The sequence below is a fragment of the Dermochelys coriacea genome, chromosome 6 (assembly GCF_009764565.3).
Source record: "Dermochelys coriacea isolate rDerCor1 chromosome 6, rDerCor1.pri.v4, whole genome shotgun sequence".
In the NCBI taxonomy this organism is placed as follows: domain Eukaryota; kingdom Metazoa; phylum Chordata; order Testudines; family Dermochelyidae; genus Dermochelys; species Dermochelys coriacea.
The window spans coordinates 6,239,684-6,262,175 of NC_050073.1; the positions used below are offsets into that span (position 1 = coordinate 6,239,684).

A 22,492-nucleotide genomic window follows, 5' to 3' on the forward strand; every position below is an offset into this window, starting at 1 on the left:
CAATCAGTCTGGATGGGCTACTAGGAAAAACAATAGGTCTTTTAAGATTCCAATATCCCACCTTCCTGGAAAGCCTTCCTGTGGACCCAGCAAACAGACTTTGAGTTGTGGCTGCAGGATCATGTGATCACGTCACCCGATACTGAACTCCATGATAAAATTAGTACTTTTCCACTGTCTGGGGATGGAACCACACTGAAAATCAAGGGATTTCGGCCAGATGTGAAACCTATTTAAGGCGGGGAGCGACATAATCAGTGTTTGTTTTTCACTGAATCCCTGCCGAAGATGCTGTGAGAAATTGATGCTGATAACTAATTTCTTTAGCATATTGAGTTTATCTTGCATGTTTGTTTTAGTTGATAGGTAATCTGTTTTGATCTGTTTGCTCTCTCTTATAATCACTAAAATCGATCTTTTGTAGTTAATAAATTTGGTTTTGTTTTCGCTAAAACCAGTTTCTGAAATTTATAACTGATGGGCAAAAGCTGTGCATATCTTCCTCCACACTGAGGAAGAGGGCAAATTTCATCAGCTTATGCCGTCTAGTTCTCTATGCAGTGCAAGACAATGTAATTTTGCGTTTACACTCCAGAGGGGTTGTGCTCTTGAGTGCTGAGCAATTCCTTAGTTGAAGCCTTCCCATGCAGCGCTGATTTCAGTATCGGTGTCTTTCTTCAACTGGGTGTGGCCCTACCTGTGTATGCTGAAGGAGGCTTGAGGGCCTGGCTCAGCAGGACAGGGTAAGGGAGCCCAGGCTGATGGAACAGGTGGGCTCAGTGGTACCCCAGTATATCAGGGGGCCTCCCGGACGGGGGGGCAACCCGACAGAATGACATCAAATGAAGAAATCAAAACTCCTTTGTCGCTTGAGTACCTGCCCTGAACCTGCAGTGGAGCACCAGAGCCTTTACATTTTGCCCCGCCCCCCACCAGCTGTTACCAGTCGCCTCTGCGCATCAGACATTTTAGTCGCCCAGAGGGTGTTAACTCAGATATGAAGCAGTTCGATTAACACAACCTTGCTGTCAATTCGTTAACCAGTGTATAAATATGGTTTATTAACCAATATATAGCAAAATGACTTTTTTTTTTTTTTTTTACATATCTGTTGGAGCTGGCATAGAGGTGACTCCTCTAGCTCAGCTTCACCATTGCAGTGACTGGTTCTAGAGACGGAGAGGGAGTTCATTCTGGTGATTCACTCAAGGTGCTGTGACATCCATACGCCTGTTCTCTGGGTGGATTTCTCAGCGGTTGCCCAAGACCAGACTTTAAAACAGGGAGTTGGTAGGGTGCTTGTCAGCAGCCAGACTAAAATTGTTACCCAGCAGGCGGTGTTCTCTACAGCCAGGCGATGCTGGTCCCACTCACGTCTCCTTCATGCAGACATTTTGACTTGAGGAAGCGACGTGCCGAACAATATGGGACATTTTATACCATTTCTGTTGGATGGTGCAGCTTGGTCACGCTGCTGGGCACAGCTGGCCTGGGCCAATCAAGAAATGACCCATACTCATGGCAGAATCTTGGAACATCCAACCAGGATATCAGTTGTGTCCATTCTCACTGTCCAATGAGACAATCACAATCTAGGGTGTAATCCAAACTAGTGAGGAGAGGTGGGGAGGCATGTCATCGCCTGCCCTGTACCCTGGGGTGCCCTGTAACGCTTTGCTGCTGTAGCTCCCAACCTGGCCCACTCACAAACAGCCTCCAGCATTCCAGCCTTACCCCAAGTGTCTGTGTGTAGCTGCTGCCTGCCAGCCACGCTCCATTCACACTCTGGCTTTAACAGCCTTGGTTATCACTACAGGGTGATCCCAATACACACCCAGTCCCAGATTTCCCCAAAAAATGTGCGTCCTGAACTGTCCAGCCTTTTCCTGGACAGTCCTGATAGAATGGGTCTATTGCCCCTCTAAGGGGATCATTATACAGACATTTTTCCCCACCCCAAATGGAGTTGCCCACACAGTTCACTTCATTTCAATTAAAGAAGAAAACAAATTTATTTAATCACAAAGGTAGATTGCAAGTGAGTACAAGTGATGAGGCATCAAAGTCAGAAATGGTTTCAAGAAAAATAAAAATAAAAACACTTTCTAGTACTAAACTGAACAAACTAGACGTGGTGCAAAGTGAAGTCCCTTACCACAGGTTTCCAGTAGCATTGCTGATCAAGTTTCCAGTTCAGGATCAGTTTGTGAGGTCCAAGGGTTGCTTTTTTTTTTTATTTTTGTCCTTTTAGGTGATAACGAGAGATGAACAGGGAGAAATAACGAGGTGTTTTTGCTCCTCTCTTTTATAGTTCAATCACCCTTTGCAATGCAGACTTTTCTCAAAGCGACCCCTAAATAAAGTTCTCAGCTAAGCTGGGAGACATGAACACGGTGGGAAAGAGGTTTCATGCTCGGCTAGAGGCGTTAACTTCTCCTTTGTTTTTGAGAAACAGTTTTACCCACTCCCGAGACGTGTCTGGTCAACACACTTCAGTTGCAATTTCAGCTTATGTTCATAATTTTTTAATACAAAGTTGCTGCATACATTTCACTATGATAATACTGGCCAGTAAGTTATAAATTTTCAAATGATACCTATCATGTAAGGCATAATTTGTACAAAGATTATTATAGCAGTGTGTAGGGTTTGAATACAGGGGTGTATTCCATCCCAGAGGCCTCTTGACACTTTGGAAAACTCCAGTATCCCCATGTAAAACACTTTGTGCCGTCCCAGTTGGAGTCAGACCTGTGGAGTCATGGAGTGAACCTCAGCTCCAGTCAGTAACCTACCTCCACAAGCTACTTTCCATGGGCTCCCTGCCCTGTGCTCTTTTGGCCAGCTTTGCATGACTCCATGCTCCTTCCATCAGCTGAGCTGTGTGCAGAAATTAGGGAAATTAAAAGGAAAGTGGTTAACCGGTAAGCATAGTCTTACCAGTTAGCCGCCTTAACTGTTAACCCCCACGCCAGCTGGAGCGGGCCCAGCCGGAACAGCACCAGCCAGCCAGAGCAGGCCCATAAATGCCATATTTTCATTGTTTAAACCAGCGGTGTCCAATACGTTTGCCACAAGCCACATGTGGCAAATTAGCCACAATTCAATAGGCTCTGCATGAGCAATGTGTTGGTGTATTGAAGACAGCAGCACTGGAAGACAGGTTGCAGGCTTCGATATACAGCTTAACGTGGCTAGGATACAGTAATTTTGTGTTAGTAGTACCTGTTAATGATTTGAAATGTCGTTTGTAATATGGTTTTAAATCCTTTTTTATAATGTGGTGAATAAGAAACATTCAAAACCAAAAGTGTGGCTAGCATCGATTTCAAACCACACATGTGGCTAGCATCGAATTTCAAACCACAAGTGCGGCTAGCATCGAATTTCTATTGGATACCGCCGATTTAAAAAGTTAACTTTTTAACTTGTATTTACATCCCTAGCAGAAATTTCCATCTCGAAGTTCGAACAATCTCTATGGAAAGTCTCTTTCCACTCCTGGGTGGCTCCTTGGAGAGTAGTTCATCCCAGAGACATATACAGTGATTTGACTCATTTGCGCAGTCTGTGGGCGTGGCTAACAGCAGAGAACAGTTGAGAAAAGAACACGAACAGCTCTACGCACCTCTGTGCCAAGGCTTGATTTTTCCCTACACGTCAGCGATTACATCAGTGATCTCACTTCATATGCGATACTCACGGAGGAATTCTGCGCCACCTGCACAAGTACAAACTTCATGTGCCCCACAAGTTATTTTTCACCCCAGAATAATTGATTTTGATGGAGAAGCACTGCAATTACGCCTTTCCCCCCAGGGGACTGCTGTGGCACCAGAAGAGAGGGCAGCTGGCTTACGGCTGGAGCAGCCAGCCACAGAGAGGGAGGGGGTCAGAGGATGAATCACAGTGCTCTGCCCATGGGGTCAGGTTTGGAGGCAAGGAGTATGGGGGAGATGGACAGAATGGGACACACAGGGCTCCTGGGAAAGGCTGCGACCATCTATTCTAACATTGCCCCACCTAGCTGCTCTTCCCCACACTGCTCAGTTAAGTCAGTCTCTGCTGGGTATCATGGGGACAGGACCACTCCCTGGTCTAATTCTGCTGGCACTGTGCCAGGCCCGCCAGCAGCCCCTCGGGACTTGGTGGTAACACAGTGGTGTTAGTGAGTCAACTGGTGCCAGGTGAGGTTGTCCAAGTGAGCAAAACATTTGCCACAGTGAGCACACCTGTACAGCCACTCCCCGCTGTGAATGCGCTGGTATATTCCCAGGTATTAGCTTGTTGCCACTACTGAACTTCTTATTCCAGTAAGCACAGCGGTACAGCTGCTCCCCGGTGTGTGCGCGCGAAGATGTTTAGTCAGCGCACTGGCATTGCTAAAGCTTTTCTTGCAATCATCACAGTGGTATGGCCGCTCTCCTGTGTGCGTGCGCTGGTGTGTTTTCAGGGTTGAGCTCTGTGCAAAACCCTTGCCGCAGTCAGAACAGCGATACGGCCGCTCCCCGGTGTGCGTGCACTGGTGTCTTCTCAGCTTTCAGCTCTCTGCAAAGTGGTGCGGACACTCCCTGGTGTGCGTGCGCTGGTGTTTTATTAGGGTTGAGCTCTGTGAAAAACTCTTACCACAGTCGGTGCAGCAGTGCAGCCACTTCCTGGTATGTGTGCGCTGGTGCGTTCTTAGGCATGTGATCCGTGAAAAGCCCTTGCTGCAGTCAGCACAGCGATATGGCCACTCCCCTGCGTGTGCGCGCTGGTGTATTTTCAGGCTTGAGCTCACTGCAAAACTCTTGCCGCAGTCGGTACAGCTGTATGGAAGTTCCCCAGTGTGTGTGAGCTGGTGTCTTTTCAGGTGTGCCAACTCTGCAAAGTCCTTTCCGCAGTCAGCACAGCAGTGCGGCCGCTCCCCAGTGTGTGCGCGCTGGTGTGTTCTCAGGGTTGATCTCTTTGCAAAGGCCTTTCTGCAGTTGGTACAGCGATACGGCCACTCCCCAGTGTGCATGCGCTGGTGTATTCTCAGCTTCAAGCTCGCTGCAAAGCTCTTTCCACAGTCAGTGCAGTGGTACGGCTGCTTCCCGGTGTGCGTGCGCTGGTGTATTCTCAGCTTCGAGCTCGTTGCAAAGCTCTTGTCACAGTCGGTGCAGCAGTACGGCCGTTCCCCGGTGTGTGTGCGCTGGTGTATTCTCAGCTTCGAGCTCGCTGCAAAGCTCTTTCCACAGTCAGTGCAGTGGTACGGCCGCTCCCCCGTGTGTGTGCGCTGGTGTAGTCTCAGATTTGAGCTCTGGGCAAAGCTCTTGCCGCAGTCGGTACAATTGTATGGCAGTTCCCCAGTGTGAGTGCGCTGGTGTCTTTTCAGGTGGGCAAACTGTGCAAAGCCCTTTCCGCAATCAGCACAGTGGTGTGGCCGCTCCCCAGTGTGTGTGCGCTGGTGTGTTCTCAGGGCTGAGGTATTTGCAAAGCTCTTGCTGCAGTCATTGCAGTGGTACGGCCGCTCCCCAGTATGTGTGCGCTGGTGTGTTCTCAACTTTGAGGACCATCTGAATCTTCTGCCGCAATCAGCACAGCAATACGGCTGCTCCCCGGTGGGCATGCACCGGTGCTGGGTCAGTGCAGAGGGGTTGCTGAACCTCTTGCCGCAGTCGATGCAGTGATGGGGACACCGGCCCATGGGGAGTCTCTGATGTGTAGCCAGGTCCGGTCTCTGGCTGAGTCTACCCAGGGGATGGACTGTGTCCTGTGCATGGATCCCTTTGTGGGCCGTGGGATTCTGCATTCCTGCCGTGCTCTCTCCACATTCAGACTGTGTCCTCATTCCTCCCAGGATCCTGAGCCCTGCTGGAGAGAGCAGAGGGAATCCCGGTGTTAGCTCATGGTTAGGGCTGCAGATATGTCAAGGACAGAAAAATATTACGGATGGAACAATTTCCCCATTTCTGACTGTTTTTGGGATGTGTGCCTCACCCTGCAATGGCTCTCCTGTCCCACAGGGCTGCACCCAACACCTCGCTGTGGGCATTGAGACCTGGCCTGCAAGCTTACACTGCCACTCAGATTTGCCCCTGCCCCCAGTCACGATAGTCGGGGAGGCACGTCAAATTTCAGTGACTGGCCTTGCCACCCATATGTTCTCTACCCCACACCAACCCCTCTGCACCAGGCTGGAGTTAGGGTTGCAGTGTTGAGAGAAGGGTGCTTCTCTGAGCAGCAAGTTCCCCCTAGTCAGGGCAAGGAGGAGGGCAGGTGTTGTAAATTGGGGGGGAGGGGGAGTAGTACACCCAGCCAGGCAGTTAGCTCTAAAAATCCTTAGTAGCTGTTCTCTTTGCTTTACTTATAAAGGCTTAAGGAGTCTCACTGCTATGCTTAGGTAAGAGGAAGCGAGTGTGGACCTGGCCAAAAGAGCCAATGGGAAGGCTAGAACTTTTTAAAATTGAGACAAAAATTCCCCTTTGTCTCTCTGTTGTTCTCTCGGCTGGAGAGAGAGGGCACCAGCTATGCTGTAAGAAGCTTGGGGCCCATAGGCACCAATTTCTGCTGGCATGGGTGGGTGCTTTACCTGCTGGCCCTGCTCTGACTCCACCCCTGCCCCATCCCAACCCCTTTCATAGATTCATAGATACTAAGGTCAGAAGGGACCATTCTGATCATCTAGTCTGACCTCCTGCACAATGCAGGCCACAGAATCTCACCCACCCACTCCTGCGAAAAACCTCTCACCTATGTCTGAGCTACTGAAGTCCTCAAATCGTGGTTTAAAGACTTCAAGGAGCAAAGAATCCTCCAGCAAGTGACCCGTGCCCCATGCTACAGAGGAAGGCAAAAAACCTCCAGGGCCTCTTCCAATCTGCCCTGGAGGAAAATTCCTTCCCGACCCCAAATATGACGATCAGCTGAACCCTGAGCATATGGGCAAGATTCACCATTCCCTGCCCTAACTCCACCCTCTCCCTACACCTATTCCAACCCCTTCCCCAAATCCCCGCCCTGGCTCCGCCTCCTCCTCTGAGCACACTGCGTTCCCACTCCTCCCCGCATTTGAAACTACATTTATGTAGGTAGAACAGGAATGTTTAGACCAAGGGTGGGCAAACTTTTTGGCCTGAGGGCCGAATTGGGTTTCTGAAATTGTACGGAGGGCCGGTTGGGGAGGCTGTGCCTCCTCAAACAGCCAGGCGTGGCACTGCCCTCCCTCACCGGCCCTCCGTACAATTTCAGAAACCCCATCCAAACCCCCCTCTCCTTCCTGACAGCCCCTCCAGGACCCCAGCCCCATCCACCCCCTCTGCTCTCTGACCACCCCTGGACCTCCCGCCACCCCATCCAACTCCTCTCCTTCCTAACAGCCCCCTCCCGCCCCAGGACACCTGCTCCATCCAACCACCCCTTCTCCCTGTCCCCTGACCACCCCCAGAACCCCCAACCCTGACTTCCCCCTGCCACCCCATCCAACCCCTCCTCTCATTCCTGACTGCCCCCCCCCGGGATCCCTGCCCCCATTCAACCCTCCGTTCCCCGCCCTCTGACTGCCCCAACCCCTATCCACACCCCTGCCCCCTGACTACCTCCCAGACTCCCCTGCCCTCTATCCAAACCTCTGACTCCCCTGCTCCCTTACTGTGCTGCCTGGAGCACGGGTGGCCGGTGGTGCGGCTGCACCAGGACAGGCAGCCATGCATCACGAAGCAGAGTGCACCGGGTCAGGCCGCAGCTCTGCAGCCCCCCTGCCCAGAGCATTGCGCCAGCAGCGTGGCACACTGAGGCTGCAGGGGAGGGAGAACAGCAGGGAAGGGGCCGGGGGGAGCTTCCCTGGCTGGGAGCTCAGGGACCAGGCAGGAGGGTCCTGCGGGCCATAGTTTGCCCACCCCTGGTTCAGACAGACGTGATCAGGTTTCTCTCTTTATTTTGGGCTTGTGGATTCATCTGTCCTAACACAGGTGCTTTTGTTTTGTTTTTGTAACCTTTAAGCTGGACCCCAAGAAAGCTATTCCTGGTGTTTAATTCTTGCAGTTGCATTTTTGTAACATAGCTATATCTATCTATCTATCTATCTATCAGCAGTCTAATTTTCCAGATGTGTTTTCTTGCTTTTTTTTTTTTCAACAACGTTACCTTTTTTTTAAGAAGAGGATTGGATTTCTCTGTCTTAAGAGGTCCGTGCACATGTTTTTCAATTAGCTGGTGGCAACAGCTGCTTTCTTTTTCTTTTCCTTTTCTCAGCTCTTCCCCAGAGGAGGGGTGAAAGAGTCTGGGGGTACCCCACAGGAAGGAATTCCCAAGTGTGCCTTCCTGGGCTCTCAAATGGGTTCTGCACTTGGGTGGTGGCAGCATTTATCAACCCAAGACCAGGGGGATCTCTAACCTTAGGAGTTTAGTACAAGCCTGGAGTGGCCAGTATTAAGTTTTAAAGTCCTTGCGGGCCCCCACTGTTGGGATATATAAGGGTTAAGTAAAGACATGAAAAACCGCTGGTGTGCTGGCATGGTATCAGGGAGTAGACACAGGCACGCACTATTCCTTCGCCTAACAGATAAAATGTTACCCCTTTCCCCTCCCTTCTCCTTGTTAAGAATGAATAAGTGTTGCAGCTGCATAATAATTGTGGGGATCTAAAGAATACCTTTTGGGTAAAGAAGCGTTATCTCCTCCTCCCTTCCTTTCCCAGCTACATAAGCAAACCCTGGGTCATGGCCACTTTCTCCGTACCCTGCAAACTGCTGATCCAAGGAGTTCATTACTGCAATTATAGCAAAAAAGTGCATCTTCAAAGTAAGACTTGCAGGCAAGTATGCTAATGAGGTAAATAGTAATCAGGGGCAGGAATAATTATATTCAGTATAGGCAAAAAGAAAAGGAGTACTTGGGGCACCTTAGAGACTAACAAATTTATTTGAGCATAAGCTTTCGTGAGCTACAGCTCACTTCACCACTGAATGCATCTGATGAAGTGAGCTGTAGCTCACTTAAGCTTATGCTCAAATAAATTTGTTAGTCTCTAAGGTGCCACAAGTACTCCTTTTCTTTTATGCGGATACAGACTAACACGGCTGCTACTCTGAAACCTGTCATTCAGTATAGGGTTATCAATATTCATTGTGTGGGTGTTCATATTACTCCATAAGGGTTTTGGGGGTGTTGTAATAAATGTAGGAATTTACATACCTATGTAAATAAAAAAAAAAAGAGTATGATGTAACTAATCCAGTGCTTACTGGACAATTGGGTCCAGGGGAACAAGTACCGCAATAAAGAAGCCCATCTACTCAAATCCGCCTCTGGGTCAGCCTGTTCTTCTTCCAACACCCACCTTCTGCACTCAAAGTGCCAGAGCAGGGAATGAGCCTTGACAGCAGGTTTTATTAAAAATCCTGGAGCAGTCACAGTAAATTTATGGACCTGTGATTTTACTAAATTTACTATAACTGCCCTGTAATTTCTGATAAAAAATGCTGTGATAAATCTGCAGCCTGACTCAGGGTGGTTCTACCCTATGCTGGTTGTGCAGCACCTAGCACCTGCTCCCACAGGGGCTATGCATGTCTTGGATCTCGTTTTTAGCTTGAATTGTTGCATGCCCAGGATACAGGCAGCGCCAGGCACAACAGGGCCCTGGTTTTATTTCCAAACTGATTTTGTGTTTATTGCAATCAGAGGAGTTTATTTACACGGCATTGGTTCTTCACTTTCTCCTGTTTTATAGCATGAGTCCTGTTCCCCAGTTTTTTTGCTGTTATAATTATATTGGTTTGAAACTAGTTTAGTTGGGGGGCTACAATCCCTTCATGTGGATGCAGTGAGACCAGTTTAAAGCTGTTTAGAACAATGTAGCTTATTCCTGTGGGGGTGAGAGTCCTTTTCTAGGAATTCCTTTGAAGAAATCATTTACTCTCGGCCTGAGGTTTCAGTCTTTGTGCGAAACTAAAATCCTCAAGAAGGTGAGGATTTTGGGGGTGTCTGTGTGTGAAGGATTTGAGGGGATGACTAGTCACTCAGGGTTTGCGTGATGTAACCTGTCTGTAAAACATGTCTGTATTGCGTCACAACGCACTCCCTGGCACTGCTGAGTGGAAGAGGCGAATGGCTGCCACCCAGCCTTTGGTCTACAGACAGTCACAGACACATTAGGGCTGAGGGTTGTGCTAAGCATTGACACTGAAGCAATGTAAGTAACAAAGGTTTCATGCCACAAAGAGCAGGAGGAGAGGGGATGGGACAAAGATCCATACCACCACCCTATCTCTCACAACCAGCCCATACACCAGGGTACTCCAAGTCATGGCCTGCAGGATGATTTAATCTGGCCCTGAAATGTGTCCACTCCCCCCACAGCAGCTGCCTGGCAAACGGGGCAGTTTTAGAGCATTACAGCGAAGCGCTACAAGTGCTAGAGACCTGCTCTACACAATGGCATCCTCTGCGTGGCGTCACCTTACACTAGTTGTATGTGACTGACCCTGTCCTGCGTCATTCCAAGCTTTCTCCTTGCTCGTTGGGGACAGGTTTCTCCAGTCTGAGAGGTCACATGCAAAATGAAGTGGCAGAGAGGGGGTGGGGGTGGGAACCTGGGGAGAACAGCACCTTCTCTGCCAAGGGCCAGTGACTCTGGGATGTTCTTGCAGGGGGCAGAGGCATGAAAAGCCATTTGAAAAATCTCTAGGGCGCCCCTTACCTTGGTATGATTTTCTGAGGTGTGGGAAGCCTAGCAGGTGTTGTGTTCTATGACCTGACAGGCTTGTCTTTTTACCCAGGTGCTTGTTTGCCCCCCAGCAGCCAGCTCACATAGTCTCTATCTTTCTCTCCCCTCCTCCCCCACACCAGTCCATGTACCCCATTTCCTCAGAGCAAGGGCAGGAGAGACAGGGCTCAGGAGAGCTTTCAGTAAATGTCTTAGAGACAGCACCCAGCGTCTCTCAGAAACTTTGCCAGCACAGACTGATTCTGTGTGTTTTACACACACACACACACACACACACACACACACACACACACACACACACACACACAGAGTCTCTGGCTCTTTCACACTCACCTCCGAACACATACTTGTAATATTGTTGTTACTTCTTGGTCCTTTCTATAATGCATATATATTTTCTGCAATTTTATTCTTCCTAAGTGTGTTATTTTAGTGTTTTGACTGGTCTAAACACTAGCCCCTAATTCCCAGCTTCAGTTTGTCTCTCTTCAGCTCCCAGCCAGTGAATCTCGCTCTGCCTTTGCCTTCTACATCAAGGAGCACTCCGCTAGTAGGTGTGTAAATCAGAAGGGACTGGATTATTATGACTCACCTGAGGAGGGGCTCTCAGGCCCAGAGTTTACTCTGGAGCCCTCGGCATCCCAGATCCAGAGCTCTGCCTCCCCTAGTTCGATCCGGTGGATCAAGTCTGGTTTGGAACCTGAAGAGCCTGTTTTGGGGGAAAGTTTTATTACTAAAGTTTTGGGGGCAGGGACTCATTCATGTGTTGGTGCAGCCCAGCAAAACAGGGCCCACATCTTGGTCAGGGTGCATCTGCGCAGCACCTGGCATGATGAGGCTCCAATCTCGGTCGCTGCTTCAGAGAAAAGCGCAAGAGATTCCAAACAGGAGAATAATTAAATAAATCAGGGATCTCAAACTCCAATCACCAGGACAGCCACATGAGTTCTAGTACATTGGCCCGAGGGCCGCATTACTGACCCCTCCCCGCTGCCCCTGCTCCCCATTCCAACCCCTTCCCCAAATCGGCGCATCTACCCCACCTCCTCCCCCTTCCTCCTGGAAAGCTCTAAGCACCTGGAGATAAGCAGAGGAACGGGGAAGCGGCGAATTGGGGAGAGAGGGAGTAGGGAACCCCTGAAATAAACCTTTCTTAGAGGAGATTTCTTCCTGTCTCTCACTTGTACTCTGAATTGGCAACATCTACAACCATTCTCACTTTGCAGTGGGAGCCAAGTTTAAAGCCTTGCTGGGATAACTCTAGATCAGAGGTGGGCAAACTTTTTGGCCCGAGGGCCACGTCGGGGCTGTAAAATTGTTTGGAGGACCGGGTAGGGAAGGCTGTGCCTCCCCAAACAGCCTGGCCCCCCCCTTATCTGTCCCCTCCCACTTCCCACCTCCTAACTGCCCCCTCCCAATCCCCGACCCATACAAACCCCCCTGCGCCTTGTCCCCGACTGCCCCCTCCAGAGACCCCCCCCATCCCTAAGCACACCCCCCAGGACCCCAACCCCTCCTGCTCCCTGACTGTCCCGAACCCTATCCACACCCCAGCTCCCTGACAAACCCCCAGGACTCCCACACCCTATCCACACACACCCGTTCTCCGTCCCCTGACCACTCCCCCAGAACCTCTGCCCCGTCCAACCACTCCCTGCCCCTTATCCAACCCCCTGACCCCGACCCCCTTACCATGCTGTTCAAAGCAGCATGCCGGGCGACCACGCAGAGCCAGACATGCTGCCCCACAGGAGCGCACAGCCCTGCCCCCAAGAGCGCTGCCCACATGCAGTGTGGCTCTGGGGGAGAGGGAGAAGGCAGGAGAGGGGCCAGGGACTAGCTCCTTGTCCGGGAGCTCAGGGGCTGGGCAGGATGTGGCCAGCCGTAGTTTGCCCACCCCTGCTCCAGATGTTCCACAGAAATATCCCATTCTGCTAACACCTTGGCCTCTATGCCATCTTGTGGCACTACGTTCCGTAGGACAACTGTGTGACATGGATTTTCTTTTAACCCACACTTTGGAATAAGGCAACTTTTCTCCTTTGCCACCTTATAGCTGTTGAAACCTTTCGGGCATGTCATGAAGGCAAATTGGCCACAACGTGTCATGGCAGGTGTCACCCGGTGTCACTCTTACACAGACATTCCAGTTCTTTTGCATTGTTCAACTGCACAGTTGTTAAATTTACTATGTTCATTCTTTTGGGGGAGGTGGGGAGCTGTTGCAGCAGCAGTGTTTTTCCCCTGCCTTATTTGTCTGACTAGAGTCAGCCCCTGAGGCAGAGTTGCTACCCTCAGCCTCCGGCTGGGATTCCTGGAAGAGATTGTTGCTCATGGGCTGTTTGCTACCATCAGGGATGTGCCACGACTGAGGCAGGTAATGCAAATAAACCAGTTACCCTAAGATTAGCCCCAGGCTCTGTAGCCCTAAGTTCTCCTCCAACAGCGAGCTGACCTGAAAGGGGCCGGCATTTGCCATCACTCAGTGAAGGGTGCCACATGGCAGCCAAAGGCTCGAGGGAGCCCAGATGTTTTACAGGTGTGAATAAATGCAGGGAAATTGGTCCTTACCCAGGGAAACAAGGGCCCGGTAATTCCTCAGCATCTGGTCCCGGTACAGCTGCTTCTCTGGCCGGGATAAGAGCTCCCACTCCTCCCGGGTGAAATACAGAGCCACGTCCTCAAACGCCACCCGGAGCTGCTGGCACAAGCGTTACACACTCAGCCCCTTCCGCCCCAGCCCCAGCCCCAGCCCCAGCCCGGGGGCTCAGCAGGGGACGCGGTTTCTAGGGGAGCGACTCCCAGGAAGCCCCAGCCCAGCAGCTGTGAGCCAGGGAGACCCCCCCGCACAGCCCCCCCGGGACTCGGGCCCTGCTGGCCGGGGACAGGAGTCGCCCTCGGCTCCCCACGGGGCTCTGGGGCGGGGCGCTGGGAAGGGCCCGAGTCCCGGGGCAGGGAACAGGCCCCGCCCCCCGGCCGGAGGCCCCGCCCCCGCCTGCTGCTCAGCCCCGCCCCCGCCCCCGCCCCGGGCGCCTCGGGGCTCCTCGGCCCGGCCGGGGCCTCGCTCGGGGGAAGGGGCCGCGCCCGGCTCCGCGTGTCCGCCCGGCCAGGGGCCCCCAGAGCCGCTCCCCGGCCCCCGCGCTCCGGCTGCTGCAGCCCCCAGCCCCGGGGTCACTAGCGCGGGAGGGACGCGGGCCCCGGCCCCCCTCGGCCCCCCGCCGGGACCAGCCCGTGCCCGGCCGGGGAGTCCCCGCCCCGCGTCCTACCCGCGCCGGCCCCGCGGCCGCCATCGCCGGGCTCGGCCCCGGCCGCTTCCTCCGCCCGGGCAGCGACTTCCCGCCCCGCGGCTGCTGCCTCCCGCCCCGGGGCCGCCTCCCCGCGCACGAGGCAGGCTGGGACCCAGGTGTCCGGGAAGGCCCCGCCCCGCCCCGCCCCGCCCCAGTCCTGCTGCCCTCCCCGCCCGCCTCACCAGCTCCAGTAGCCGGGGAAGGCCCCAGCGCAGGGACCTACTGGCCCAGCCCCCCCCCCGGATTCCCACTTCACCCCGAGGATCCCGGAGCCCCGCGGTGGGGCTCTGTCCCCAGGAGCAGCACGTGCAGGAACTCGTGTCTCTGGGGCTCCCTCTGCCCCCCCATCCTGAGCGAACCCCTCTGGGTGTCAGGCTGAAGGCCCCCCTGGGGTGCAGATGGAGCTGCGACAAGCCAGAGAGGGAAGGTCCCCGACTCGAGGCTGGGGAAGCAGGGGCATGAAATGCATGGGTGGCATAACGGGGGGCTGTAATACAGGGGGATGGACAGAGGGTGGGGATCGGGGCCAGCTAGGGTGACCAGAGAGCAAATGTGAAAAATCAGGACAGGGGGTGGGAGGTAATAGGGGCCTATATAAGAAAAGGACCCAAAAATCAGGACTGTCCCTGTAAAATTGGGATAGCTGGTCACCCTAAGGCAAGGAAACATAGGACTGATGCGGTGCGATTTGAAACACACTGGGAGAGAAAAGGGGTTGCCAGTAGATTTCTTTTTCTGACAATCTTTAATTAAAGATTCATTTTTAATTCCTGGAAACTCTAGGCCCAAGGGTTGTCAGCCCTAGTGAGAAATGGGATGGGGGGACTAGGACCCAGTGGGCAGAGGGGAGGGGGCTAGAAAAAGGGTAGGGAACGAGCAGATGGTGGGTGGGAATAGAACATGGGGGCAGATCGGGTAGAATGCTAGAGAAGGGGGCCCATGGGATGGGGGTCAGGACCTGGGGACAGATGAGAGCAGACCACTGTGGGGCAGATTGCCACAGTAGAGGGCTGGACCTGGGGGCACATTGGAAGGGGCAGGATGCAGATGCGCTAGAATACGGGGAGGCCGGGGAGATGTGGACAGGAAGGCTAGGGCAGTGGTGTTAGGATATAGGTGGCAGGAGCCATGGAGTCGGGGCAGGTAGGCTGGGGTAGGACACAAGGAACGGAGAGGGCAGGAGGACTAGAGCAGGTGGCAGATGGGAGGGAGGAGGAACCACTTACCTGCTTGCATACCCCTGAGCTTACCCAGGGAGAGGCTGCCAGGGGCCAGGCTGGGCTCTGGAATTCAGTTCAGAGCGACTGCACTTGTATTAGCCCTCAGTGGCCCAACCAGGGCACCCGCTGTCAGGCTTCCAGCTCCCCAGTTGTTCCCTCTCTTGGCTGAAGACACTTGCCCCTCTCCCTTCTGATAGGGGTATTTCCAGGTTGCATCGTTCTCCCTTCCCTGTGTTATCCCAGCACAGACAGGCTGCCCAAGGACTTTCTTTTCAGAAATTGTTAATAGATGCAGTGCAACAGGTATAAAGTACCACCCAGCATTTCATAGAATCATAGAATATCAGGGTTGGAAGGGACCCCAGAAGGTCATCTAGTCCAACCCCCTGCTCAAAGCAGGACCAAGTCCCAGTTAATCATCCCAGCCAGGGCTTTGTCAAGCCTGACCTTAAAAACCTCTAAGGAAGGAGATTCTACCACCTCCCTAGGTAACGCATTCCAGTGTTTCACCACCCTCTTAGTGAAAAAGTTTTTCCTAATATCCAATCTAAACCTCCCCCATTGCAACTTGAGACCATTACTCCTCGTTCTGTCATCTGCTACCATTGAGAACAGTCTAGAGCCATCCTCTTTGAAACCCCCTTTCAGGTAGTTGAAAGCAGCTATCAAATCCCCCCTCATTCTTCTCTTCTGCAGACTGAACAATCCCAGCTCCCTCAGCCTCTCCTCATAAGTCATGTGCTCTAGACCCCTAATCATTTTTGTTGCCCTTCGTTGTACTCTTTCCAATTTATCCACATCCTTCCTGTAGTGTGGGCCCCAAAACTGGACACAGTACTCCAGATGAGGCCTTACCAGTGTCGAATAGAGGGGAACGATCACGTCCCTCGATCTGCTCGCTATGCCCCTACTTATACAACCCAAAATGCCATTGGCCTTCTTGGCAACAAGGGCACACTGCTGACTCATATCCAGCTTCTCGTCCACTGTCACCCCTAGGTCCTTTTCCGCAGAACTGCTGCCGAGCCATTCGGTCCCTAGTCTGTAGCGGTGCATTGGATTCTTCCATCCTAAGTGCAGGACCCTGCATTTATCCTTATTGAACCTCATTAGATTTCTTTTGGCCCAATCCTCCAATTTGTCTAGGTCCTTCTGTATCCTATCCCTCCCCTCCAGCGTATCTACCACTCCTCCCAGTTTAGTATCATCCGCAAATTTGCTGAGAGTGCAATCCACACCATCCTCCAGATCATTTATGAAGATATTGAACAAAACGGGCCCCAGGACCGACCCCTGGGGCACTCCACTTGACACCGGCTGCCAACTAGACATGGAGCCATTGATCACTACCCGTTGAGCCCGACAATCTAGCCAGCTTTCTACCCACCTTATAGTGCATTCATCCAGCCCATACTTCCTTAACTTGCTGACAAGAATGCTGTGGGAGACCGTGTCAAAAGCTTTGCTAAAGTCAAGAAACAATACATCCACTGCTTTCCCTTCATCCACAGAACCAGTAATCTCATCATAAAAGGCGATTAGATTAGTCAGGCATGACCTTCCCTTGGTGAATCCATGCTGACTGTTCCTGATCACTTTCCTCTCCTCTAAGTGCTTCAGGATTGATTCTTTGAGGACCTGCTCCATGATTTTTCCAGGGACTGAGGTGAGGCTGACCGGCCTGTAGTTCCCAGGATCCTCCTTCTTCCCTTTTTTAAAGATGGGCACTACATTAGCCTTTTTCCAGTCATCCGGGACTTCCCCCGTTCGCCACGAGTTTTCAAAGATAATGGCCAAGGGCTCTGCAATCACAGCCGCCAATTCCTTCAGCACTCTCGGATGCAATTCGTCCGGCCCCATGGACTTGTGCACGTCCAGCTTTTCTAAATAGTCCCTAACCACCTCTATCTCTACAGAGGGCTGGCCATCTCTTCCCCATTTTGTGTTGCCCAGCACAGCAGTCTGGGAGCTGACCTTGTTAGTGAAAACAGAGGCAAAAAAAGCATTGAGTACATTAGCTTTTTCCACATCCTCTGTCACTAGCTTGCCTCCCTCATTCAGTAAGGGGCCCACACTTTCCTTGGCTTTCTTCTTGGATTTCTTTCTTGGATTTCCTAACAAGTCTGCTTTCTTCTTAAGGCACAAAGAACTACAGAGAAAACCCACAAAATAAATAAAATAAAAATAAGAAACCTACGCTCATGCTAACAAGACCAGGATTCCCCAACCTGCCATGGATTCTGGCAGAAGCAGTCCTTCAAACCCCTGCCCAATTGTGTTCCTTGTGATTACCAACTCTTCCCAGTTTCAGCTCAAAACTAGCACCCAGTCCTTCCAGCCCTCCCCTAAGGCCCAAAGATCTGTGTGGGTCAGGGGTCCTGTCCATTTGATGGATCAGGGAAGAAGGCCCTGAGCCTGTTTGAAACCAGGCTAGTTATTCACAAAACCCTTCTTTGTGATTTGGTCCCTAGAGAATCCAGTCTGAACTAGTACATGCAGATCTCTCTGGGGTGGGATAACAGAGGAAGGATATTAGCCTCCCTACTAGAGAAGGTATGAGCAAAGTAACAATAATGCATACACAGCTGCATTTTTAGTATAGTGTACCCCAAAGATATTAACCCTAATTCCATACAGTTACACTTTAGTGAATTAAGTTAATCATAATTCCATACGGTTTGTTCAGGATATTATAGGTAAGGCTGCGTTTTAGTCACAGGTATTTTTAGTAACCATGACCTGTCCATGATTTTTACTATATTCCAGCCTCTAACTAAAACTTGGGCCAGGGGGCCATTGCCAGGACCCCTCTTGCGCTGGGAGTGGGGGAGGGAGACAGGCAGGCGGCAGAATGTACTATTGCCACCCTTTCTTTAGGAGAAAATACAGTGGGTGACTCTTGTCAGCATACATTTCAATAAAATCTCTTGAGAAGTTCAGAGTTTCCAAAAGGGCTCTTAAGGATGCCACATCAGTAGGGGTGGGAAGTTTTCTAATCAACTCCACCATTGTGCAGCTGAGGCTCATCCTTCCTTTCCCAATATGACCCCTAAATATTTTACCTCTTGCTGTCCCGATTGGGCCTTGGCTCTGCTAGCCTTGAATACGGTATCTTGGATGATGTGTAATGACTCCTCAGTGATCCTACCAACCTATTGTCCCCATGCACCAATAGATCATCAACTTAAGAAATTACTCTCTTTTGCTCATCAGGTGTCAATTTTTCCCACATCTTAACCACATGGGAGTGACAAATTGTGGGTGCGTTATGAAAACCCCGAGGGAATCTTGTGCAACCGAACTGTCGTCCCCTGTAGCAGGGCGAGCACTCACCGCTGCAGTGCCTCCTTTTATGGCCTGCTGCCATTATAGGTTTTCCCTTCTAGCGAGAGAATGGTATGGTAGAGCTCAAATCAATGAAGGCTACCCTCAAAAAGACCTCAAGTCTTCTGGAATATGCTGCTCAAACAGTTTCACTTTTGTTTCTACTTCCTGTCCCTCCCTTCTCATATTTATCTCCAGACTTCTTCTCCTTGTCCAGATCTATTCTGCCCCCAACAATCTTCTATTCATTGAACTTTTTGAAACTTTGCACTTTTAGAGAGAGGTAAGGGATTGACTCTGTGTACACAAACTTGCAGAGGGACAATAGGGTTGAGGTCTGTTATTTCTCACCTCTATATATCATTTATTTATTTATTTAAAACATTTTTGCTGTTAGTAAGCATGTTATTTCTAGAGACACAAATCCACAGTTTGAGAACTGCAAAACTAAGCATCTCTGATGGTATCTTTTAGACTGAGTAAATTAGACTAATAATTTACCTATTATTGGGTAAATAGAAAGATTAACCTAAATAATCTATACAGAAGCCTCTGGAACCCAATAAGATTGGGTCCCTAATCCATGAACTATTGGAACTCATTTACAAAACTCATTTACAAAATTTTTCTTAAACATTACATAAATATATTTTCTCATACTATATTGTCTCATACTATAGAATTAGAATTTATAATCCCTATTCCATTATGAAATATCTTTGAGCTATAATGTATCTTAATTAAAACTTTTTCCTCAAAAAGCATTTTATCAAAAAAATCTGATTTAAATTAAAAAAATCTGATTTTTTTTATTTAAAAAAATCATTGATTTTTATCCACCTTGAGTAGCACTGACTCTGTTGCCCCTAACCCCAGCACCTCCTAACCTCTATTAGCCCAAGGCCCGCACCGTCCATGGCTGCTGGAACAGAGGATGCTGGTCTGTGGGGTAGTGTCTCCCCTTCTCATCCTTTCTCCACTGGATCTTTCCTCTGTCTCACAACACCTCCCCTAACGTGACTGCGTCTCTGTCCCACTCTTGCAGCTACTTTGCATAAGTGGGGGGAAGCCCAGTCCCTGTGGTTCAGAGGGCCTAAGATAACAGCTAACCGTGGCTGAAGAGGGGAAGGGTTTGGGACAGGTGGTTTAGGGCAGGGAGGGCCACCAGGGGCCTCAGGACTCCTCGGTTCTATCCCTGGCACTGGGAGGGGGATAGTTAGAGTCAAGATGCCTGGGTCCTACCCCTGGCTCTTGGAGAGGAGAGGAGTGGAGGCTGATGGTTTAAAGTAGTAGGGGCTGGGAGCCAGGCCTGGCCTGGAATGGGATCCCAGCCATGTCTCCCTTGTGACACTTCCTACAGACCCAACCCTGATCTCAACACCAACCTGGCCAACATCATCGAGCAGTGCTGGAGCAAGAGCATGCCCAAAGCATCCATTGAGGAGGCCATCAAAGGAGGGGTAAATAGCCGGGTCCAGCCAGCTCATCTCAGGGGGCAGAGGGGCCCTTGCTGTATTCTACGGGCCAGGCCAGGCCCTGCCAAAGGGCATTGGGAGCCTTGAATGAGGGAGCAAGACTGGGGTTTTGGCTACGATGCTGGGCAGGGCTACAGGACTCCTGGTGTCTATTCCTAGCTCTGCCACTTGTTCCCTCTGACCTTGGGCAAATCCCTTGGGTCATAGGGAATTGCCAGACGGGATCAGAGCAGAGGTGTGTCCACTCCAATGTCCTGTTTCCAGCACCAGAGGCTGCAGCGGTTGGTGTAAGAATCCCACAGTAGCAGATGTGAGGATAATCATCCTGTGCTAGTGTCACTGTGCTTCAGTGGGTCATACCTGAGAATACCAGATTCAGGACAAACTGCTGAGAAATAGGGCAGACGCATGTCAGAACTGATGGTTATTCTTCCATAAGGTATGCCACACCAGCAACGAAAGTAAATTTCTGTCTCACTACACTGGCTAACAAGAAGTCAGAATTGCAGCCTCGTTAGGTATCCCAGTCCTTGTTTCACCACCCAGACACTAGACTTAATGATGAGTGGTTATTTAAAACCAATTTCATCAACCAAAGGGTTCTTCTGATCCCAGAGGACCAGCCACATATAGCTCAGATCGTGCCCAATAATCACTGTTGCCAATCCTTTAGTATCTAAAGGTTTATTTATAAGAAAAAAGAAAGAAGTGAGAGTTAAAATGGTTAAAGAAATCAAATACACACATTGCAAAGTTCTTCTATCAGGTTTGAAGCAGTGATGGAATAAATTGCTGGCTTTTTAAGTCTCTGATAACATCCAAAAGATTGGAAGGTCCCGAGTCCATTGGTTAGAATGCTCCTTTTATTATAAGTCCATAGTCCAGAGATCAGAGCAGGAAAGAGGCAAAATGCAGATGTTTCCAGGGCTTTTTATAGCTTCTGCCAGGCCTAAGTGTTTCATGAATTTTGTATTTTTTTTTAATTTTGCTAAATGTGGCAAAAAAGTCAATAACCAAGTCTGTGTTTTGTCTCATCCATGGGTGTACTGGCCAAATTTTACATTGTTAGAGTTACCTGACATTAGGCTGTGTGTGTGTTTTGTATAAAATATTGCTGAAAACAAGTATGATCTTCTGTGAGACTTAGCTGTCAAATAAAACTAATTTTACATTATGTAGAAAAAGGAAATTTGATTCCTGGTCCAGAATTAAAAACAAGTCAGTATAATTGCCAACAGTCATAGTCTTTTGTAAAAAGATTAATAAAGAAATCTACGTGCACTCTTCTTTTTCTAGCTATTTTAGCTATAATTTATATTTGAGGATGCTACAATACCCATAAAAAGCCATGGGGTCAAAAGAAATTCAGAGTGACTGAAGAAGGTGTCAGGTTTCAGAGTAGCAGCCATGTTAGTCTGTATTCGCAAAAAGAAAAGGAGGACTTGTGGCACCTTTGAGACTAACAAATTTATTTGAGCATAAGCTTTCATGATGCAGTTTAATATTTTACCATGTGTGGTTCTGCAAAAGGTCCTGTGGTTAAGGCATACCTACAGGGTCCAGAGATAAAACACACGCCCAAACAGAGGGTCTGGGGGTAAAACACTGACACACACTGTGACACTGCACCTCATATTTTTCACTGTGATACTATTATGACATGATTAGGACATAATCATCATGTATTTTATGCAAGATAACTCATGTGAGGTGTGATTGGAAAGGTTAGGGTTTTCTGAATGATTATCCGATTTGTTAGCATGTATCATTTTTGTATCTGAAGTTAAGAATATTGACTATCTATCTGTATTACAAATGCCTGGGAACGCCCACTAGGCAAAAGCCTGTCCGTCTAAATGGCTGGCTGGGAACCGCCCATTCAGGTGAATGAGGAGAAAACAATAGGCCTTAGAAGAAGCTTGTCTCTCAGTCATAGGTGCCGACTTTAGCTGGCGCTGGTGGGTGCTCGTGCCCTCTTGCCCCGTCCCCGCCCCCATTCCAACCCCTTCCCCAAATCCCTGCCTCCGCCTCCTCCCCCATATTTCCCCTCCACCCCCTCCCGCCCAGGCTTGCACACGCAAGCCTGGCAGGGAGGGGGGAGAAGTGGAGTGGCGGCTGCACGCTCAGGGGAGGAGACGGAGCGGAGGTGAGCTGGGTGGGGGGGCCGGCGGGGAGCATGACCTAGGGAGGTGGTGGAATCTCCTTCCTTAGAGATTTTTAAGGTCAGGCTTGACAAAGCCCCTGGCTGGGATGATTTAGTTGGTGTTGGTCCTGCTTTGAGCAGGGGGTTGGACTAGATACCTCCTGAGGTCTCTTCCAACCCTGATATTCTATGATTCTATGACCTAAAGTCGTAGTGTAGACCAAAACTAAGGAACAGAGAATGAACTGCAGGAAGTGCTGGACCCAGGCTAAAGGGATTTTTAGTCTGTTTGTGAAAGACCTGGGGATTTTAAGCTGTAAGCAAGTGCAGCTGGCCCCTTAAGAATTTGCAGC

At 50.3% G+C, this 22,492-nt stretch overlaps 1 pseudogene; it reads right to left on the bottom strand.

Moving 5' to 3' along the window:
* Window positions 1-14,111, bottom strand: part of LOC119856890 — a 65,834-nt pseudogene extending 51,723 nt beyond the window's left edge.
* Window positions 14,112-22,492: the final 8,381 nt, after the last annotated feature.